The following is a 5,262-nucleotide window of genomic DNA, read 5'->3' as shown; positions in this document are numbered from 1 at the left end:
GCCCCCCCAAGTCTAGGACTCTTGAATCCAATCCATTAATATCTTGGTGGGAAGGAACTCCAAGTTACAAACACTTGTCTTAATGCGGTGTTTTTCACCTGGGAACCTACCGGAGATGTAAATCCACACACCTCCCCCTGCCCATTTAGGGAATCAGAAACTCCAAGGTGGGGCCCAGTGATCTGTGCTCAAGTTTGAGAACCGCTGTCTTAGAACTCCAGAGCTCAGTGGGATACCATTCCTGGAGTGGACGGCATGGCAAAGGTGACTCCTTACCCCCAAAGTCCTAGAGAATGGTGGATGGCCCTCTATTTTCTCTGCTTTCTTCAGACTAGCCCTCAAGCTGAGGCAGACTGGTGGTGCGGAGTTAAAAAACCCACGATTCTTGTTGAAGCATAACAAAGTGCTACAGAGCAGCTTCGGCCACACGTGCAGAATAAGATACAGCTGCAGGGACAGCGCTAAGGTTTCACTCCTTTATGTACGTGAATAATTGGCCTTCTAATTATCTCCATAAAAGTGAGAAAACTTGCCTGGCTTATTAGTGCCTTGATTAGCACTAGGAAATCATCAGACACCCTTAATAGCTTTCCAGTGATTTCTAGAGGAGGGAGCCATTTTCAAGGCATCAGCCCCCCACGATTGGGTCATTGCGGAGCCTTGTAGACCCAGTTCACACAGAACGGGGCACTTGCAAAGTCATCTGTGTTGGGATGGGCGCTCGCTCCCTCTCCATCAGCCCAGGCTTCTTTCCTCAGAGCCAGCTGGCAGCGTCCTTCCCAAAGGTTCTGGGAGGAGGGCCCACACCATGATGGGCCAGCAGGGAGGGCTGCCTCAGGACACCCCATCTCTCCTCTGGCCCTGTTCAACCTGCCCCAGTCTCCTTTGAGAAAACACTGTGAGGCTTATAACCTTCCAATTCCCTGACCCCCAGAGCACAGGTTTTGAAAAGCTGAAGGCGATTTGGTTTCTCACCTGGATGGGAGGAGGCTCCTCTGCAGGTCTTGGGTCTCCCAGGGTTGAGCTTAAGGACTGAGTGTTAGGAACAGAATCTGCAAGTGAAGAAAAAGCGAACCTACATTTCTCCAGCAGGTGGCACCATAGCTTTACCTTCCACACCTCCAAGGCCAGGGAAGGCAGCTCTGAGTTTGCAAATCAGGCACGTGAGCTGCCACCCGGGACTCCCCTTCTCAGAACTGAGGACTTGACCTCCGTCCCCTAGGATAGCAAACGAACTCCAACTAACCTCCTCCACACCACTCTTCTCCAAATAGCTTCAATATTTTTGATTCTTTATCTGAGCATCATAAACTTGTCACAAATATTTAGCGATTGTCCTTCTAGACCTGGAGCACCGAGGAAGAATGTGAGCAAGCCACGAGTGTGCTCTCTATCACCCTGAAATTCTGGGGCTTTCCCCATACACCCCCAGCCTCCTCATAGAGAGACTTGCCATCCAGATCTTCTAAAATCTACTTATATTTTTAATCTAATAATGAGATCGCTTGCCTGGCTGACACATATCTCAGAGGTTAGGGGAAGCAGCAAGGAGCACACACTGCAGGATTTAACTCTATAGTCTTTGGAAAGATGAAATCCTGACCAGTAAGTCATACACAGGAGCATACATTTTTATACATGTTTACACAGGACTGTCTCTCTTTGTATAGAATTTCAGAGTTAATTCACCTCATGCAGCGGCTCACCCAGTGTAGGAATGCCTCCCATATGATGACAACTGAGAGAGACATTCCTTTCCAGTGTGCAGATGGTGTTCACAGCTCTTTGAATGCTCATTACTACCTTGTGAGATACACGGGTGACGTGACTTGCCCAAGGATCACAGTTGCTGCTGTCTGATTTCAAACCCAGCACTCTCATGACAACACAGCTGCCTCCCCATCCCCCTTGACTGATGTTTGTCCAGCTCTTCCTGAAAACTGCCTGCAAGGCAGCCTGTTCCACTGGTACCTCTGATTTTGAGAAACACTTTTCCTATTGTCTAATTATCTTCTGCTGCATAACAACTACTCCCAAATTTTAGTGATCTAAAACCACCACCATAGTCTCAGATCTCATGATGTTGTGTCAGGAATTCAGGGGACACTTGTCTGGCTGATTATTCTGCTCCATGTGGCATTGACAGAGGTCATGCCGTGGCATTTAGTTGGCTGATGAGCTGGTCTGAAGGGTCCAGGGCAGCTTCTCTTGCCTGTGTTGCTCCGTGACAGGGAAGATGGAAGCTGGGCTGGGCCTGTCCCCCCGAGCTCCTCTGTGGGGACTGTCCAGCACTCAGGCCTCAGGGAAGCTGGACTTCTTACATGAAGGCTCAGAGGTCCAGGAGAGAATGTTCCAGCAATCAAGATTGTGTGCATGCCCTATTATGACCTAACCTTGGGAGTCCTATCTGCCCTTTCTACCATTTCCTATTTGTTGAAGTAGTCAAGAGGCCCACCCAGGTTTTAGGGGAAGGGAGGTAAAGTCTGCCTCTTGATGGAAGAGTGTAAAAAAATTTGACACTGTGTTTTGAAACCACCACACCTATTGAATTGAAATGAGTTGTTCTATATCTGCCTCTAGCTCCATAGTTACTATATACAATCCTTCTTCTCTATTCAAAACTTTTTGTAAGTTTTAAGGCAGCCTTCCTAAATACCCAAGATTTTGACCCAATCCACAGAATGATCTTTTAGGGTAAGACAAAAAGCAGCCCTGGCTGGTTTGGCTCAGTGGATAGAGCATCAACCTATGGACTGAAGGGTCCCGAGTTCAATTCCCCCCGTCAGGGCACATGCCCCAGTTGTGGGCTGTATCCCCAGTGTGGGGCATGTGGGGGGCAGCCGATTGGTGATTCTCTCTCATCATTGATGTTTCTATCTCTCTCTCCCTCTCCCTTCTCTGAAATCAATAAAAATATTTTAAAAAGAATGAAAAAGCAAATACAGAACTTTCAATCTTACTTTAATTTTACCTATAAAATTTTTAAATGGAGCTTTACTAATATTTCATATATAGGTTGAGGCTGGTACCTACTTTCAGGCCATTTCAGGTGCAAACATGTTACCTGCTGTATAAACGATATTCCAAGAAAAGAGTGAATGTTTACCAAAGGATTGTCAGTGGGGCCCTTAATTATTTGTCTCCCTGGTGTTACACAAGTGCTTGAATGCCAGGCTGATCATGTCTAGTTTTAAGGAAATTATCTATCCCCAAATGGTTAAGACACTCTAAAGGTTTTGGCAAATAAACTTTAGATTAAAAAACTAAACAGTCAATACTAGCAGAACAATGAAATACCAACTACACAGCTATCAGAATGGCCAAATCTAAAACATTGACAACAGCAAATGCTGATGAGGGTGTGGAACAATAGCAACTCTCATTCATTGCTGGTGAGAATGCAAAATGGTACAGCCCCTTTGGAAGACAGCATGGTGGTTTCTTACAAAACTAATCATACTCTTACCATTCAATCCAACAATCATGCTTCTTGATTTACCCAAAGGAGTTGAAAACTATGTCCACGTAAAACCTGCACACACATTTTTACCGCAGCTTTATTCATGATTGCTAAAACTTGGGAGCAACTAAGATGTCCTAAGTAGGCGCATGGATAAATAAACAGTGGTACATCCAGACAATGGCATATTATTCAGCACCAAAAAGAAATGAACTCTCAAGCCATGAAAAAACATGGGGGGAACTTTAAATGCATATTACTGAGTGAAAGAAGCCAGTGAGAAAAGGCTGCATGCTGTATGATTCTAATTACATGACATCCTAGAAAAGGCAAAGCTATGACATCAGTGAAAAGATGCGGGGGCGGTGTTAAGGACGTGGAAGGGATGAATAGGTGGAGTACAGAGGAGTTTCTTTCCATTTTCTCCAATTAGAAAGCCTACAGCCCTTAGGGGGCCACCACAAAATCCTTATTCACATTCTCAGGAAGTCTCTGGCTCCCAACTCATTTGCTGCGAGCCTTGACGGACAGGTCTTGAGCCCAATAAGAAAACAAAGCTCTAGTTCTCAGCTCTGCCCACTTCTTCGAGCTTCCTTTGTATGAAGTGGCCTGTGAGGAGAGACCTGTTTGGGGCATTCCTTTTAGTGATTTCAGGGGTAGGCTGTTCAGAGTTTGAGGTACCTTTACTGTAAATCTCTACAGCAGCATCTAGATCTCCATGGTGACTGCCATCTCTCTGCATCCTTCCCCTAACCTCAGGGGAACAATCTTGACTCTTTGGGCTGATTTGGTATCTGTGATTTCCCCCAAACTCACCAAGTCACCTCAACAACAAAGTGGATAGGAAAGAGCCTCCACTAACTACAGGGTCTCAGGAAAGTCACCTATGACAGCACCCTGAGTCTCACATTCTCATCTGTCCAATGCGTAAGAATTACTTTCCTGCCTACCCTACCTAATTGTGAATGTTAAATAATAGGAGCTTGTGAAACCACTGACACTTTGTAGAGCACCATATAAATGCTGGAAATTATTCATTTCATGGTGTATTTTGCTTTTAGAAATTATTCAGCTTCAGCTTTCCCCTTTCTAATTTCCTCTGCCCCCCAGCTCCCTTCCGGGATCTGGGCTGGGAGGAGAAGGAAGGAGTGACTCACTCTTCCTGGTCCGCCTCCTCAATTAAGCTTCCCGACAGCCTGGCCCACGCACCCGCTTATCCGTAGGCTCGGACCAGTGACCTCCCTCGGGAGTTCAGGTGTCTCAGAGCAGCTTAGCAGAGTCGCCAGTGCTCTGCCTCAGGACAATAGGACATTTCATACACATTATCCTGAAATTGGCATAATCAGAATCAACCAGCTCAGGTGGAATGGAAGTTCTTGTACCACCACCATCTCCATGGGCAGATAAACAGATGGGCTTCCAGTGGGGCAAAACGGGGTGTGGGGGGAGAGGGGGCAGGGATGGGCCGGTTTGTTCTGGTCTTTGAAGAGCAGAGTCTGGGTTGCCCCTGCCTAACCTTGAACCCCAGCCACCAACCCGTGTTAATGGAATGGAATGGCTGTATTACCCCACACCAGCAGGTCCCTGACCGACCAGCACAGGATGAGTGGGGGTGGGGGTGGGGGTGGGGGGCAGAAAGCACACCCAAAGAGGAGAGTATTTCACCAAGCACTCCTCTCAGCCCTCCGGGTCCCGAGTGGGCCTCACCTTCCTGAGCAGAATGGCGGAGATTGGGCCGGAGGAGAGGGAGGGAGGAGCGGGAGGCAGCAGCCGGCGGACTCCAGGGTCCCCAGCTTCCATCT

The 5,262-nt window shown here is 47.3% G+C and overlaps 1 long non-coding RNA gene across 1 annotated transcript in view; it reads right to left on the bottom strand.

The window, feature by feature from the left end:
* LOC107181604 overlaps nt 1-5,249 on the bottom strand; it is a 7,601-nt gene extending 2,352 nt beyond the window's left edge. The window contains exons 1-2 of the long non-coding RNA XR_001512265.1: nt 5,168-5,249; nt 976-1,052 (exon numbers count right to left, since the gene is read on the bottom strand). This is a non-coding gene — a long non-coding RNA (uncharacterized LOC107181604). The remainder of the gene's footprint in view (nt 1-975; nt 1,053-5,167) is intronic.
* Nucleotides 5,250-5,262: the final 13 nt, after the last annotated feature.

This window comes from Myotis davidii, unplaced genomic scaffold (assembly GCF_000327345.1).
Source record: "Myotis davidii unplaced genomic scaffold, ASM32734v1 scaffold6, whole genome shotgun sequence".
NCBI classification, from domain to species: Eukaryota; Metazoa; Chordata; class Mammalia; order Chiroptera; family Vespertilionidae; genus Myotis; species Myotis davidii.
This window is presented reverse-complemented; position numbering and strand designations above follow the sequence as displayed.